Source organism: Plecotus auritus, assembly GCF_963455305.1.
Source record: "Plecotus auritus genome assembly, chromosome: 2".
Lineage (NCBI taxonomy): Eukaryota > Metazoa > Chordata > Mammalia > Chiroptera > Vespertilionidae > Plecotus > Plecotus auritus.
In genome coordinates this window covers 146,708,696-146,726,857 of record NC_137771.1, presented here as the reverse complement: position 1 = coordinate 146,726,857, position 18,162 = coordinate 146,708,696, and the positions used below count along the sequence as shown (strand labels likewise).

At 38.3% G+C, this 18,162-nt stretch overlaps 2 protein-coding genes across 3 annotated transcripts in view; one reads left to right on the top strand and one right to left on the bottom strand.

Moving 5' to 3' along the window:
• The window catches only part of CMSS1 (cms1 ribosomal small subunit homolog), a 415,355-nt gene that overhangs the window by 218,706 nt on the left and 178,487 nt on the right, over nucleotides 1-18,162 (top strand). The window contains exon 3 of one of the 2 annotated variants that reach the window (XM_080654118.1): nucleotides 9,455-9,507. The exons of the other annotated variant lie outside the window; for it this stretch is intronic. The gene's annotated coding sequence lies outside the window, so the exon portion shown is untranslated. The remainder of the gene's footprint in view (nucleotides 1-9,454; nucleotides 9,508-18,162) is intronic. 2 annotated transcript variants of the gene reach the window in all.
• The window catches only part of FILIP1L (filamin A interacting protein 1 like), a 337,453-nt gene that overhangs the window by 210,456 nt on the left and 108,835 nt on the right, over nucleotides 1-18,162 (bottom strand). The gene's annotated exons all lie outside the window — the stretch shown is intronic.

Sequence of the window (18,162 nt, the reverse complement as noted above, 5' to 3'; positions counted from 1 at the left end):
ACTCAGGGAATTTTTGTAAGAAAAATGTCCAGTTCTCTCAAGTTGAAATTCATCCTAATATAGCCTCTGCCTCTGTTTTTTGCTTATCCTTGGGATACTACAAGTCAATATGTATATTCTTTGGTGGATTTGTGTCATATGAACACAAAATTTTCATGAATCCAATTACACTGCTCAAGAAATGAATATAAAAAGAAGTAATAACAATTTACATTGTGCAGACATGTATATTCAGGTTATATTTAATGAGCCTATGCCCAGGAGTGAGCCTGAGATAGGAGACGTGTATTGATTTTTCTCAGTCTGTGTCTGTTCCATGTTCTCCCTCAAGATGAGCATCTTGCTTTGCTCACTATGCTGTCTCATACAATATACATTCTAAACATAAGCCAACTGTCTCATCTTATATTCAACCAAAGACATGAGAATCTATACCCATGCCAGAGGAAAAACCCACCTGTGTTGGGCCTACCTCAAGATAGTATGTGGGCTTCCAGCATGGGGCTTTCCTAGGGCATTTTCAAGGTAATTTTGACACAATTTGAGTTTTTTTCCTTATAGATTCTTTCAAAAACATAAACTCAAAGTAGAATGCAGCTCCTGTAGGTTGATATTGGTAGGTAGGGGATTTTTGTTTAGGTTGAACTGATATTCTTAGGCTCATCATATATATTGGTAACTAAATATATCTTCAGTTTTCTGTTTGTTGTGCCAGTTTGGAAGGATTAATAAATACCAAGAAGATTAAATACTCACTATGTTCTTAAGAGAATCTTGTTATCACTGAAACCAAGGGAGGAGAAGCAACAGAAAAATGTGATGGGGGTCATTCAACAGTGTAGTGGAGAGAGAGGAATAAGAAAACACCATTGAATTTAGCCACTAGTGACATTTGAGATAATAGTTGTGATCCATCATACAGGTGTGTGTAACATCTGGCCCATGGGCTGTATAAGGCCCATGAAATCATTTGGTCTGGCCCTGCCAAGGCATTAGGGGTGAGTTAATTAAATGTTTGACCAAATATAGGAGGCTAATTTTTAAGTTGGTAATTTTGTGTGGCCCGAGAATGGTGTTATACATATCCAAATGGCCCTTGGCAGAAAAAAGGTTCCCCATCCCTGCATCATAAGGTCAGAAGCAAGATGCAAGATATTAAGCATCATCTAATATCAGAGTAGTCAGTAAGATATCATGAATCCAAGAAAGGGGCAGGAGGAAGAGAGGGCACAAGGACTGAGAATTGAGGTCTGGGAACCAGGGCTGGGTGACAATAGTACCTAAAAGGTAGGATTTATAGGTTAAAAGCAGAAGTACATGGTGTCATCAAGAAGAATTCAGAACTCACCCCTAATGCCTTCTGAACTTTTGAGATTCACCCTATGGTACTGTTGGAAAGATCTGGCCTCTTAGGGCAGTTGAGGCAGAAGAATCATTGGTGTCTATGGCAAGCAGCTTCTTTGTAGCCTTGTACCCATTGCATAGTGGATTTCATGTTGTTATTTTCTAAGTGGTTAGGTTCTAATTTGCTTGCAATTGGGAAATCAAGGCTGGCTCTGCAAGGATGTCATTGTTGGAGAAGAGAATGCCAGAAGTCAGCATACGTAACTGGAAAGCCAGTAAAGGTTCAACTCTCATGAACAAAAAGACCAACTCATTCATGATACCAAACTTCATCATATTCAAGGAAGCAGAGTTAAAGGGCACCTCCCTTTCTTTCCTTTATTTGTGTAGCTAAACTAATAGCACCTTGCATTTTTTAAAAGTGAAATCCTGTTGGTGATCATTTTCTTTCTCTCAGATTGCTCACTTTGTATCTTTGACTCACCATGCAGTGTAAAATATAGGAGACTGCTATATCACTAAGAGACAGGCTGACTTGGAGAAGTTTAAGCTTGGAGGGTGCTTAGATTAGATATAGTGGGACCCTTGTATCCCTGATGTATGTGTACAATGATTCCCTTGGGTGCTTATTAAAAATGTAGATCCCATATGAATATATCCTAAGAAATCTGAAACACCAGTCAGAAAGAATGTAAGCACCCCTGTGTTCATAGCAGCACAATTTACAATAGCTAAGATCTGGAAACAGCCCAAGTGCCTATCAGTAGATGAGTGGATAAAAAAGCTGTGGTACCTTTATACCATGGAATACTATGAGCAGTAAAAAAGAAGAGACTCTTACCCTTTAAGACAACATGGAGGGACCTAGAGAGTATCATGCTAAGTGAAATAAGTCAGTCAGAGAAAGACAAGTATCATATGATCTCACTCATATGTGGAATCTAATTAACAAAATAAACTAATGAACAGAGTGGATCCAGAGGCATGGAAGCATGGAACAGAGTGCAGAATCTTGGAGGGAAGGCAGGGGAAGGTGGGTGGGTGGGAGGGTGGGAAGTAATCAACCAAGAACCTTGTATGCATATATGCATGGCCCATACCCACAGACAATGGGCGGTGAGGGCAGGGTGCTGAGGCGGGCTGGAGGGAGTCAATGGAGGAAAAAAGGAGACATATGTAATACTTTGAACAATAAAGAATTATTTCAAAAAATAAAATATTTTTTAAAGTGTAAATTCCAGAGCCCCACCCCAGGCCAACTAAATATAAATCCATGATCAGATGTGGCTCAAAAATATGAATACTAGCCCTGGCAGGTGTGGTTCAATTGGTTGGAGCATCATCCTGTATACCGAAAGGTTGCGGGTTTGATCCCTGGTCGAGTAAGGAAGGCAACCAATGGAAGTTCTCTCTGACATCAATGTTTTCTCTCTCTCCCCACTGCCTGTCTCTCTCTTTCTCCCATTCCCTCTCTCTAAAATCAATTTATCCTTGAGTGAGAATTTTATTTATTTTTTATATATTTTATTGATTTTTTTTTTTTTTTTTTACAGAGAGGAAGGAGGAGGGATAGAGAGTTAGAAACATCGGATGAGAGAGAGACATCGATCAGCTGCCTCCTGCACACCCCCTACTGGGGATGTGCCCACAACCAAGGTACATGCCCTTGACTGGATTCGAACCTGGGGCCCTTCAGTCCGTAGGCCGACACTCTATCCACTGAGCCAAACCGGTTAGGGCTTGGGTGAGAATTTTAAAAAAGAATATGCATATTAATATGCACCCCTGAGGAGACTTATGAAGCCTAAACTTTAAGAACCACTAGTCTAGGATATGTATGGAGTGTAATAATCCAAATTCTATAAAAGTAACCTTTTTTACAACCAGAATTCTTATTCTAAAGTTAAATTTTTTAATATAGAATATAAGCATATTTGCTTTAATGAAAATTTATAAATCTCTTTGAAACTCTTAGGAAAAAAATTTAAATGCAAGGTACATGCAAAATGTTAGCAGTAGTAATAAGTAAACATTCTTGGATATGAGGAAAGATAGTTTTTATGAATTCAGAAAGCTGTGTGTTTTATGAAAGTTCTGTCATTTCCCATGAAGGGAAAGAGGTGAAAGGAGGGAAGAATACAGGGGAAAACTCCTTGGCTTTGAAGATTCAAATCCTTTTTTCTGCTTGCCTCCAAAATGCAGCTGCTTCCTACTCACAGTCATTTTGCCACAGGCCAGCTGTGTCTCATTCATTCCCATATCCACTACCTCTTTTCAACCCTTATACACCCGAACTAGAATGGAGAATAGCAGAAAAGAGAAAAGCAATTTGATAGAAAATAGAATTGAAATTTCATAGAAAAGAGAGAGGCAATGATTCTGGGTTCTGAAATGACCTAAACCTTTAAACCAGAAAGCCCTTAGCCACAGACTTCTGGGTTAAACCTTTTGTTGTAGTTATAAACTGTGGGAGATGTAGGTGTATTTGGGGAGTGCTAAGGGTAGGGGCAGTAAGAGATTGCCCCAATTGAGATAACTTCAGAAATTAACTCAAATTGGGCTCTTGACTAAATTTTGTTTTTGTGGTCTGAATTGTTAACTTTGTATAAGTTGGTTCCCTGAGTAATCTTTAAATTTCTTCATAATAGAAACTGTTATCTACTTCCTTTGAGAACATTCACCCACACACTGCTTTCCTCCTTTCCCATAATCATCATCACTACTACCCACAGATGGATAAATTTGAGTTTCACCCTTCACCCCTACTTTTCATCAAATTATCATCTGTAGTTTTCTGCTATAAAGTCTCCTTTAAAAAAAATTCTTCCACATGGTCATGGAACCCATCATTTAAATCTTGGAAGTTTTAGTTTTCCTCTCTTTATATTATTAAAACTCAGCTTTGGAATGATAAGACTCCAGCTTGCTTATCTTACATCTTCTCTTCCCTTAAGAAAATGCCAATTTGGAATGCACTCAGCCCTAAGCATAGTGACTCCTAGAATTTGCTACTAAGGTTAAGAAATTAAAGCTAAAAGCAAATGTTTCTGGCACTGTTTTGAATCAGATAACTGAATTAATAATTGCAGCATGTCAGCCAAAGTAAGCAAGCATTCTTGATAAGTAGAACCATGATGCATTGTCTTGAGCTGTGTGATTATTAAACCACTGCAAGCTCTTAAAATTGAGCTATTGCTAATATGCATTATAAGGGATTTAAAATTTTTTTTACTTTTCAAGTATATTTGTATGGTCTCGTTTTATGTACTCTGTGTCCCAAATCTTACCATATTCATCTTCATAACTCTTTAATGTCTTACTTAGCTGGTATTTTATAAATGAGTTTATCCCATATCTTGGCCTCTAATTTTTCCTGACTTGCTGTTTCTTGTGTCCTTGGCATTCATTAGCCTAATCACAGATGTTTGAAATGGGAAGAAAAGAAGAAATCACCCGCTATTTTCTGTTCTAAAGGCCTTTATAACTTTTTCTATTTCCTCTTCATGAGCATGAGAGTCAAGGATTTGAGTCTCTCAGATCTAGTGGTTTTATCTTTTATTTATTGAAATCAGTATATCTTCTTGTCTAATTTTTTAAAATATGTTTTTATTGATTTCAGAGAGAGAGAGAGAGAGAGAGAGAGAGATAGAGATAGAAACATCAATGATGAGAGAGAATCATTGATTGGCTGCCACCTGCACACCCCCCACTGGGGATCAAGCCTATAACCCAGGCATGTGCCTGACCAGGTATCAAACCGTGACCTCCTGGTTCATAGGTTGACGCTCAACCATTGAGCCACAGCGGTCAGGTTTGCCTAAAATTTTTATTTAACTAGAAAACCAAGTTCATAAACCTGATTTTTGCAGGTTCATTGATCCATTTTGTATGAAATATCAAATTCAGGAAATCCATGCTTGTACATCTCCCACCACAAAACAGTGGTACAATGAGAAAAACCAAATCATAAAAAATGCAAAAGTCCAGTCAGAGGAAACCATGAAAGATACATTATGCAATGAAGTACAGAGTTAGGGACAAGACACAGGCACAGGGAGGCTAGAATTGTTCCTGAATGTATAGAGACTTGGCTCTGGTTGCAGTTACCGCCAACCTCCACATTGCTTCAAGTCAGACAAGTGCTTTATTGATGGAAGCTGGAGTGTTGTATAAGCAAAATGGGCCTTGTTGCTTTGAGCTCCATTGTTATGAATTGTAATATGAGACTGACAAGAATCATTGGGAAAGACACATTAGTCATCTGGTGGCAACAGGGAGTTGGCAAGAGCTGGCCACTGAAGGAGTAAAGGCAGATATTGTTGGTGAGCAGATTTTCATGGCCTCCCACTCACTGGTTATTGCAGAGCATGGTGTTTTTACTTTTCTAAGTACTTAGGTTCTCATTTTCTTGCAATTTGGGAAACTGAGGCCTTCCTTGGGGTTAGGGGTTGGAGTTGGTTTCCCAGCACAACCTTACCATGAGATCTATATACAGGGTGGTGCCCTTCTCATCTACAAAGTTGGCATAATATTTTCCACCTTCCTGATCCTTGTACTCACATCATTACAATAAATTGCCGCTGCCCTTGGAGATAATCTCTTTTCTCACATCAGGGTTTTAGTATTTCAGTAAAGCTGCGTAAGCGGTGGGGAGGAAAGAGCCTTTCCATAAAATTAAAGTTTTTCCCGATAAAAGGTAACTACTCCACCCCTCCTTCTTAATTAGTTCCCTGCCAGCAATAGCATAGACTTGAGCCAGTGCCATATATTTTAATACCATAAGGACTCGCTTGATAAAGGCTGTGCATAGCAAAAGGGAAAAAAACAGCCCAAGTTTCTAAGCTAAAATTTTCTAAGATTTCCATATGAGATGCAGCCAGGGCACCCTTCATCTAATTGTTACCATGTGTTTGCTGTAGTCGTTAGTACCCTGCAAGTCTCATTCTCCAGCACTTCTAGAGATTAGAAATTACAGGAAATGCAAGCCATGTCAAGATGGAAATCTACTCTAGCTACAGAGAATTTGTTCTTTGACAAAAAGAAGTGCAATGGCAAAGACAGGGAACAACTGTGGGATTAATTCTGTGATCTTTCCAAATAATTACTAAGTAATTATTGGTCTGTTAGTAGCATTCAGTATTGTATTTCATTGCTCCATTAATATTTTGCATGTGTTTGCTAGTTTTGCTTCCCTTCTTGGTATACACTCTAGATAGGAAAAGGATTGTATTCTTGCTTTGCCCCTATATTTTGTGTGGAGAACTACACAACACTAAGTAGTTCTTGGTATCTGACTAATTGCAGCAAAGTGATTTCCTTGATCCCTGGTCATAGGAGAGATTAATTAATTAATAATAATTGCAAAGTACTCAGACAAATCAGAAACCTGCAATAAATATAAGAAAGAAACCTATAAATATATTTTTCTCTATGTGGCTGATAGTGATTTTCAGATCTCATATAATGATAGTTTTAGCCTCAACATCCAGCAAACTTTACCATAGTCACTAATCTATCCTATATAATAAAAGGATAATATGCAAATCAACTGAATGGCAGAATGACCGGTCGCTTTGATGTACACTGACCACAAGGGGGCAGATGCTCAATGCAGGAGCTGCCCCCTAGTGATCAGTATGCTCCCATAGGGGGAGTGCTGCTCAGCCAGAAGCTCTGAGCTGGGCTTATGGCTGGCGAGTGCAGCGGCAGTGGTGGGAGCCTCTCCTGCCTCCACCGCAGTGCTAGGGATGCCCAACTGACAGCTTAGGCCCACTCCCCGGGGAGCGGACCTAAGCCATCAGTCAGACATCCCCCAAGGGCTCTCGGACTGCAAGAGGGTGCAGGCCAGGCTGAGGGACCCTCCACCCCCAGTGCATGAATGTCGTGCACCAGGCCTCTAGTATATGTATATATAAAAGCCTATATATATATATATATATATATATAAAATATATATGCGCCCAGCGACCAGAATGGCGGAACAACCAGAATCACCAGTGGCTATGATGCACACTGCAGTAGCCAACCAGCCTGATCTGGGCCCCAATTGGACCCCCTCCTGGCTGGCCCCACCCTTTATCAGCCCTCCCACCCCGATCGGGGGGCGGGCTGGCTGGCCAATCGCCCGCGGCCCCTCCCCCCCCACCGGCCCACCCGTGCTCGAATTTGTGCACCGAGCCTCTAGTATATATATAAAAGCCTAAGCAACCAGAACAACCAGAACGGTTGGTCAACCATTCACAATGACGTGCACTGATCACCAGGGGCCAGACACTCAATGCAGGAGCTGCCTCCTGGTGGTCAGTATGCTCCCACAGCCAACCTCCCATGGCCCCTCCTCCCAGCCAGCTGACCCCCATCGGCCCCTGGTGCTAAACCATTCTTAGAGACCTGCTTCTGGGTTGGGGTTTCGTAGGTAGCAGAACAGCTCCCTCACTGCGATCTATTGAACATCAGCCCTCAACACAAGGGTTTATCTTGCTCCTGTCTTCTCCCTGACCCAGGAGCCACCACCCTCCCCCCCCCCCCCCCGCTACAGTGGCAGCACAGCGGTAAGGGAAGGAGGAGGGGGAAAGTGGGGAACTGCGTGTTGGCATCCATTCCTTCCGCACGTGGCCCAGCGACCATCACCTCCTCTCCCGACCCTGCTGAGGCCTTCGGGCCCGGACTGGGACAGGGAACCAGGGTGGGTGGCAGCAGACACAGCCCCTTTCCCAGAGGGGCCAAGGGCCAGCTCCCTCCTTGGGGCCAGTGGCCAACCTCCCACAGTCCCTTCCCCCTACCCCGTGTACGAATTCGTGCACCGGGCCTCTAGTGAGTAATAAAATCGACTGGTTTATGGTAGACTCAAAAGGAAAAATAAAAGATGTTACCATTAAATATTAGAATGTCTCTGAATGAGAATTCAACTTGACCACTCAAGACTTTGCCTCCTGTTTGAAAAAAATTAATGGATTTTAACCAAACTTGCAATATTACTTAAGAATATAAGATTCATCCCAGCCAGTATGGCTCAGTGGTTGATCATTGACCTATGAACCAGGAGGGTCACAGTTCAATTCCCGGTCGGTCAGGGCACATGCCTGGGTTGTGGGCTCAATCCCCAGTGTGGGGTGTGCAGGAGGCAGCCAATCAATGATTTTCTCACATCATTGATGTTTCTATCTCTCCCTCTCTGAAATCAATAAAAATATTTAATTTAAAATATAAGATACATATTTAATTTAGAATATAAGATTCATCTTCAGTACAGTTTATTTTCCTATTGTCCTGAAACAAAATGATGGCTAATATAAATTTCCACATAATTTCTCTGAGCAAGTTAGAGCTCACAGTAGTGGTAATAATAATGGTAGCATTGAAAGCAAGAACAAGATTGCCTGCCCCTGTTAGTAACCTAAGCAGTCAAAGGCATTAATGGACCATGAAAACTGGAGAGCTGGGGTGACCGTGGGTCAGAGCTAATGTACATAGGCGAGCACAGTATAGAGGAAACTTTCATCGCCTCCACTACACTGGGCCTTTTCTCTTGATAGAGCAAGCTCTTAATTTCCCCAGGTTGTTAATCTGGCACCTTTCATGAACCTCAGTGTTCACTTTGGAAAATAAAAAAGGAAACAGCCAAAACATCTAAGTGTTAAGGGGGAAAGAAAATCAACAGAGGAAATTACAGTAGCTCTTGATACAGTGGCACCTTTTTCTGGAGTCAGATGAGGTGAAGATATTTAAAAGTTTGCAGTTTTGACAGTCTCTCTTTAAGACAGTAACCAGAGGTTGTGGGAGAAAATGTGGCATGCATATGCTGCCACAGTTTAGTTATGGCCTTTAAGGCATATGTGCCTACATATTCAAAATTGGCCTCAAAGTATATGTGAGAATCAAGTGATTTGAAAGTAAATACCACTTCTTTTCCTCTTTGCTTTTGCTCACTGTTTGCCATTTCCTTTCTAAGGTTAATTACACTTTCTAAAGGAATTGGTGTTTCCTGGCCTGGTGTAGTTTATGTTTGTTTTGGATAGTTGTTAAGATACCTGCCTTGTCTTATGGAATCTAATATATTGAGGGTTTGAGTATGATACCAAGTTCTTACTTTCTTCTCTCTTATTTTTAGGTAAGTCATCATCAGATTGGAGTAACATTTCATTTAATGGAATTTTCCATTTGGTAACGTATTGCTTTTTTTGTCAAATGATGTAAACTTTCATTTTTGTGATGTCTCAATCTGTATTTTCCCACACATTTGACCTCCGTAGTATATGCTATCAAAGGCAAAGGAGTTGGCTGGGAAACAAGGAGAAAGGCATATAACTAAATATATTTATAAGTCAAATACTTTTGAAACAAACCTACCTCTTTATAGCTATTTCTATCAAATTTGCCTTTTAGAAAATGGAAATGCAAGAGTTATCATATTTAATTCTATTTATAAAGCATTGGGCTTACTTTAGAGACTCCACCAAGTTTAGAACAGTGGCTTTCCATTTGTTTTGGATGAAAATCTGGCATTCCTCAAAATTTTACTCTGCATCTTGGGAAAACATTTTATATAATCAGAGAGCTTTTCTTTTGAGTTATAGTTTTGAGTCTTTAGATATTTGTTTATTTTAAAACACAGGTATTAAATAGAAGAAACAAAATACACAGTTTTAGTAGTATAAAACCAGGGTTCTGTGGCACATAGATGGTACCAGAGCTTATGGTCCATAATAATAGAAGATTGAGGCCTCCAAGAGTGAGTATAATGACAAGGGGACACATCCTCCCATCAGATGGCTTCTCCCTGATGTTCTCAATCTTTTCTCTAAAGGAAAAATAGAAGATCTGTTACCATTAAATATTAGAATGTCTCTGAATGAGAATTCAACTGAATGTCTCTGAATAAGAAGGATGTCTGTATCTGCTACGCTTTCTGCAAAAGTAGGGAGTTGAGTCATGAATCCTAACAATTATTTCTATAGAATGAGGCATTATCAATCTATTGAGGAATAAGCAACCAAAGCCAAAAACATTCTACTCCCAACATCATGCCTTACACAGCGTTTTTTGTGTTGTTTTTTTTAAATGGGAATGTTTTATTTTAGAGCTTAAACAAAAATATATAACTTAAAATACCCAGAAAATCAGTTGGATGCCATATATTCTTTAGTTCTGCTATTCCGTTATCTCTTCCTTTTCACCAGTTTTTAATATTTTAAACTACATGCCTGGTACAGAAACCATGGAACATTATTTTGCTGATTCAGAAGAGCCACAGTCCTTTTATATTGGATGAAGAAGTGATAGGCATTGACATTTAATTTTAAAAGTTTAGTGGTTGAAGCAAACTTCCTATTAGGTCAGTAGGCTACCCCTTCTCTTCTAAAATATAGTCCTCACCCCACAGATCTAAGAGCATATAGGATGGGGACCATTTGTAAGCTGCAATGCACTGTGCTTTTTGGTTGAATTAATGAATAGATGTATGAATGAATGAATGAATGAATAGATAGATAGATGAATACATATATATTCATATTAGAATTTTTAAGTGAGTTTTAGTATTAGAAACTTTAAAAAATTGATAACTTCTCATTATAGTCACAGTTACCTTGTGTTTGGCTGTATATGATATTGTATGGATGCTTTTTTCATATATTCCCATATCAATAATCATGTACTAAATTAGATTTTTTAAATACCTTTGTGAGAGGAATCGTAGGTGAGAAGAAAGGCATAGATAGTGTCCGTTAACCCAAAGTATTCGAAAACAGTTTTTCAAAAACAAAATGTTGTTTGATTCTGTCCTTGAGTTGGATTTTTAACACCTTCCTCTGTCTTTTATGTTCCAAAAGGATAAAATGGCTAAAAATTATTTCTGGTTCTTTTATATCTTTACACTAGAAAGGATATTGGTAAAATGAGTATCTTTTCAACCATTCATAAGATCTGCTAAATATTAATTGTACAAAAATGAATTCATTTCAATGCTGTTTTCCCTTTTTCATTCCTGAGAATCTCTCTAGTTTTCTTATTGATATAATTAAAAGCCCAAAACTGACAAAATATTCTTTGTATTTCCTGAGAAATTGGCTCTTTGAGAAACTCCAGCATTCTAGTATAGTATTTTAGAATTTTGGAGAAAATTTGATGAATACATGTCACCTGGTAAAAGGTAGGAACATCTGGAAATGAGAATTCTTCCTAAAACTGTGGAAGCTGGAAGAAGTTCTAATGCTTAAGGAGAAATTCACCCACCCTGTTCCAAATTAAGTATTGAATGCAGTTCAGCTAAACTGCCATCAGAAAAGGCAGAAACATGTGGGTTTCTCAATTATAAAATGAGTTGATATCAAAACCAAGTCACCAGTACTGGATTGATTTCTGGATCCCTAAGCATGTTCTGATAGCAGTCCCATTTCAAGGCCAATAAATTGAATTAGATAAAATATGCAGAGAATGTTTGAAATTAAATTTAATAGAAAATTGAATGACCGAAGTTTTTGTTTCTTTTCTAAAATAAGCTTCTTCTTAACAGTTGAACAATACTTTAAAAATATTCTCAATCTTAAGTTCTTTGCTTCCGGAATTCTGATGGTTCTTGAAACTAAGTGCTGAGATTATTGAAGTAAACGTTGCTACAGCTTTGACTGACATTACAGAAGAGAAACTGGCTCTTAAATTTTGTGTGCCTCAGTTCCCTTAATCTGTTTGCCTTCACTGAGCTGAAAGCCCCATGAAGTTAGGGACTGTGTATGCTTTTTCTTGTTTTTTGTACCTGGAACACTTGCCATACTGCCTGGTAAACAGTAACACTCAGTGAATATCTGATAAATGAAGAGAGATACCATCAAATGTAAAATAATCTCAACCACATATGAAAGTTGCGAGAATGAGAGGATATACTTGTGGATGGATAGATAGATAGATAGATAGATAGATAGATAGATAGATAGATATAGATATATCCATCCCAAAAGTAAGTGCTCAAAAACAGTTATCTTTAAAAATATGATTTATGCTAACCACATTCACACCAAAAAAGACTCCTTTCAAACCAGGATGCCCCTATTAATTTGTAGCAAATGGCATCTTATACCTGACTAGAGAGCTAGAGTTGCTTATATCCCAAGGTCCCTCCCTGATATTGAATAGATCTACATAAGATAATTAACAACTCAGAAATTGTTTGAACATGACATGAGAATAAAGGGAAAACATTAAAATAGGCTAATAATTTCCTTTCTTATTTTAAGGTTTCTATTTAAAATTCGAACCATACTGCCCTTTGAATAGTGCTAGGTAAACTGACAAGGTTTTATAACACAGTTTATTTTATTTATTTACTAGAGGCCCAGTGCACGAAATTCGTGCATTGAGGGGGGGGTGTCCCACAGCCCAGCCTGCACCCTCTCCAATCTAGGACCCCTCGGGGGATGTCCGACTGCCAGTTTAGGCCTGATCCCTCTCACAATCCGGGACCGCTGACTCCTAACTGCTTGCCTGCCTGATCGCCCCTAACCACCTCTGCCTGCCTGATCGCCTCTGCCTGCCTGCCTGATCGCCCCTAACTGCCTCTGCCTGCTGGCCTGATCGCCCCCAACTTCCCTCCCCTGCTGGCCTGATCACCCCCAACTTCCCTCCCCTGCCAGCCTGATTGCCCCCAACTTCCCTCCCCTGCCAGCCTGATCGCCCCCAACTTCCCTCCCCTGCCTGCCTGATCTCGCCCCTAACTGCTTGCTCCCCCTCACCGGCCTGATCTCGCCCCTACTTGCTCCCCCATGCTGGCCTCATCACGCCCCTAGCTGATCACCCCTGCCAGCCTGATCACCCCTAACCGCCTTTGCCTAGGCCCCGCCACCGTGGTTTTGTCCAGAAGGAAGTCAGATGTCTGGAAGATGTCCGGTCAACCTGGTCTAATTAGCATATTATTACCCTTTTATTAGTATAGTTTTGTTTTAATTCTTACCAGAGGATACGCTTTTTATTGATTTTTAGAGAGAGGAAGGGAGAAAGAGAGAAACATTGATGTGCAAGAGAAAATTGATGTTGCCTCTTGCACACGCTCAGACTAGGGATTGAACCCACAACCTTTTGATGTATGGAACAACACTGCAACCAACAGAGCCACACTGGCCAGGGCAGTTTGTTAATTTTTTTTTATCTGTGAGAGCCCAATTACTACAGACCAATCAATCATTATATGATTTTTTAACATATTTATTTTCATTCAAATATATCACACTGATCACCTTAATTAGATTAGGAAGTGCCACCTATACTCATTTTTTTAATACATTGGCCACTTTCCAACCAGCTACAGGTTTGATTTGTAACCGTTTTCTAATCTTGTTTACTGTTTTGATCAAAAAGTCCACTTTGCACATTCTACCAGTATCTTCTCTTATGGAAAAAAGTACCATTGGTGATCAGGAAAAACCAATATGGGAGCTAAAGTGATACTTTTTTCAAATAGTGACTGTTTCCATAAATATGTATTGAATTTCTATTGTGTGGGCATCTTGGAATGGGACTCAACAGGTAACATAAATCATGACCATTTGTGAGTTGTGAAACTGAAAGCATAGGTTTTCCCTGTCTTCTAAATCTCAATCCCCAGAACAAAGAGGATGCCATGATGTCCAGCCGTGTTTCCCAAAGTGTGTTCTATGGATCACCAGTCCTGTGTGATGTACTAACAAAAGCCAAGTAAATTTAAGAAAAATAGCAATCAATACTCTTCATGAGTCATGGTGCAAATAAAATAAATCTGGTAAAAGCTCTAAAATGTCCTACAAAAAGAAACAAATTTAGCTTTGCTAACTAATTTAATTGGGAATATACTTGGAAGAAAATGAACAGTAACGATACCTTTAGAAGCTTATAAATCATGTGTTCTATTATTTTTAATTCTATTTCCATTACCTTTTGAGACTCTGTGAAATTAAGAATATTTGATCCTTCTGTCTGTTCTTCCTCCATGCTATCCCCTACCTCTGATAGGAAAAATGAATGGGAGAAAGGAGGGGAAGTAGGAGGAAGGAAAGGGGCATGTGTGTTTGTATATATACTATTATTAACTGTTCTTAGTTGTTAGGTGTCTGTACAGAGCCATTGTGTAGTCCTGGTATACTTTAAAACTTAATTTATACTCATATAAAATCCAAGTTATAAAATTGTTATATTATGTAATTAAATACAAAATATTTTTATTTTGATTCTGTAACAAATGAATAATGATTACCTGAGAAAGTATGTCCTATAGTTAATGAAGTTAAATCTGTATTGGAAGAATTTTTTTTTTAATTTGTATACACAAATTGCTATTGTTTCTATCATTTTTATCATAGGTTATTAAGTTTAAAAGCTTAAACTTTGCACTCAGATGAAAAGTTATGAAGATATTTGTACTATAGAAAAACGTGCACTCTCTAGAATCTTTGAATTGTTAATTTGGATAATAATATTTTCTCATTCTTGGAGGAACGTCCCCAACACTACCATAAGCTCCAAAACTTTAAAAGTATATTATCTTGACTGGTTTAGATGAAAATTTTTCTAAGATATTTTCATTTATTTGCCTTAAAAGAACATATGCTGATCATACTTTTTCTATGACCCAAGGTCATTATCTAGTTCACTTTGCATTTCAGCAAGTATACCTCCCGTGTCTGATGATCCTCTCAGGCCCTATTGGATACATTAGTTTGTTTACCACTATTGGACAGCTTCTGAATGTTGTGCTTTGGGGCAATTGGGTCCACTTTTTATAGCATTTCTGATTTCCTTGCTGTGAAGACTGGCAGACACCTGTGAAGGTGCCTCCCTGAGCCTCACTCCCTAATCTGATGCTTCTAATCTTCTGTGAGGGTGAAACTAAAATAACCAACCTTATGAACATGGGTGTAAAGTAAGAGCACATTAGGAAGCACTTTTCTATGTAAAATCCGTGAAATTTGTAGATTTGGGCTTCTCAAGAGTCCTTCTTTTGCTTATTTCTTGACTTTGAATTGTTCATTTTAGATACATGAAATGTTGCTGCACATTTATAAAGTAGATACTTTCTTGATCCCTTTCCTTAGTAATGCTTCTAGGGACACCTCCGTCTGTGTTATCTTGTGACCAAGTGAGAATAGTTGTGTCTAAAATATTAATCAGCATATTTCCATCTAATTATAGTTCACAGCTTCCTTATGAACCATTTTATATTTACCTGAACCTTGGTTTAATTTTGAACTATAATGAAGACCTTTAAATGGATTACTAGTTTTTCAAATTCACAGTTTGTGACTATATATTTAATTTATAGTCTGTGACATTACATATACACACATATATGCCATAGAAATTTTAATAAAGGCTTCATAGTAGGCTCATTTTGATATTCTCCTTTGTCAAATTGATGTGTCCTAAGAATGTCTATCATTAAAAATCAGTATTTACAAAATATTTGTTAAATTATGTGACTGTCTGATTACCAATTAAGCTGAAAATTAATGGAGTGTTAGAGAGAAGGCCAACCCAGTGTGTACATTATACAGAGCTGAAAGAACTAACATGTTAGATCAGGCAAGGTTTCTATGGCTGATATAGATTGTAGCAGTAAAGCTAGATGAGGACCTCCAAGTGCTATTTTAATCATACCTGTTCTGTAATTACTTTTCCCATTTTTAGTAATTGTTAGTTAGCTCATCATATCCCTTCAACACCTTTTTATCCTCTTTAAACCTCTGCTTTATTTACATGTCCAAATCTACCTGGCACCCACATTACCAAATGAAAGCAAGCAGGAAACACTGTAGTAACCGAAAAATGAAATGCCTCTGTATATGCTTTGTATTACCATCAACATATATACTGAGATCTTTTTTGAAAAGTCAGTTAAAGAAGAAATTTGAGAATCTTGGGTTACCTGCCATTTAAAGTTAAATTGTGATATGGTCTATTTAAAGAGTGTAACAGATCCTTTTTTTTTTTTTCTCTCCAAAATGATTTCTAGACTTCTTGGGTACAGCTATTGATTATCTTTCCATTCCTTTCCTATTTAAACATCTTCTCTTTTTAAATAGTATAAAAATAAGCCAATGCATGTTTGTATAAGAGTATGATTCACATTCTATAGGACTATAATCTTCCTTTCAAGCTGTTATCACAACATTAGAAATAAGTAAGAGAATTTTCATCATATTGTCATTTAACTTTATAGCTCATTTTCATTTAAATTTATTTTTTATTCATTTGGAATTTATGGGAGAGAATTCCAGAAAGCTAAGTGGTTCATTCTCTCTCTCTCTCTCTCTCTCTCTCTCTCTCTCTCTCTTTTCACTTAGAGGAAGTGGGTGGCTAGCATGAGATTGAGGGCAGAGAGAGTATGGAACTAGCATAAAACCTCTACATGTTAAATGGTTTTCTTTTCTGAGTAATATCTCTATTGAATAATCACCCTGGGTAGTAGCCGTACATGTTTTAATCTTTGGAAAGCCTTACTATAATTGAGAAGTTTTCTAGCATATCATGTGCCATGTAATTTTATTTTCTAAATTTATGTGGCATTTAATGTCTTCACTTCTCCGTGCAACCTTTTAAAATCTTTGTATCTTCATTTATTTTATTGTTCCCACACCCTTTTCCTATTTTACCTAATTTTTGCAATTTACGTAGCCATTTTGCAAATAATCCTTTTGCAGATTTTCTAAAAGCTGGATTATTTCACTATGGTCTAGTGCTGTGGTTTCTTAGTGAAAGACAAGTTTACTACCAGAAGCTGTAAGTTCCCTAAGTTCAAAATCTGTACAAGTTTACATTAGAAAGCCAAAATATTTCCTCTGTATCACTGAACTTCCAAAAGAAGACAGAAACCAAGCCGATTCCTTAAGCTTCTGGGTATTTTGAGGGCCTGAGATAGAGCATGTGAGACCCAGCATTGCTTTGGTCTTTTTTTTTTTTTTTTTTTGAGAGCTGCAAATGGGGTGGTATCTTTTGCCAAGACCTAAAGGACATAAAATATAAATTGGCAGGAAGGTAGCCTCTCTTTCACCTTGTTCTTACGAAAAGAATAGCAGGTTAAAAATGAATAACTTTTTTTTCAAGCAGTCTTAGAAGTTTAAGTATTGTGTGTTTTTTAATGATTTATCTTAAAATTCACCAAGTCAGTGTGTATGTTGCTATTTGCTAAGAGCTAAATTAGAAGGAAATGAATAATTTAAAATTTTCTTTGTGACAGTGTGTTCTACTTTTTAAGGCCTGTTGATTGCATAGACCTCAAATCCCCATGCAAAATTCCTTACTATTCTTACCTAGAAAATTGGAGAACACAGTCATCCCTATGTCACTGCTGTTCTAGGCATTAAACAAAACTATTAAAAGTACTTGAGTTGCGCTAGCCTAAAAGTAGTTGGTTAGAGTGTCGGCCCTCACACCAAAGGGTCACAGGTTGGATTCAGGGTCATTGGCATGTTACCTGGGTTGCAAGTTCCCAAGCCCTGGTTAGGACGCATGTGGGAGGCAACCAGTAGATGTGTCTCTCTCACATCGATGTTTCTCTCTCCTCTCTCCCCCTCCTCCCTCCCTTCCACTCTCTCTGAAAATTAATGATGAGGATTAACAAAACAAAAAAAAGTACTTGAGTTTCCGGTGACACACTCTAGAACTCTCATATATATAAGTTCATTCTTCTTTGGAATTGCTAATAAAGTGAGACTAAGTTTTGTGCCCTCAAATATATCCCTCTTGGTTTATTATTTCCTTCCAAGTTACGCATCTTTAGCACCATTACTTCAAGAAATAAGCTAACATAAGCCTAACCAATGGACACAGACACCAGGTGGGTGAGGGCATGAGTGG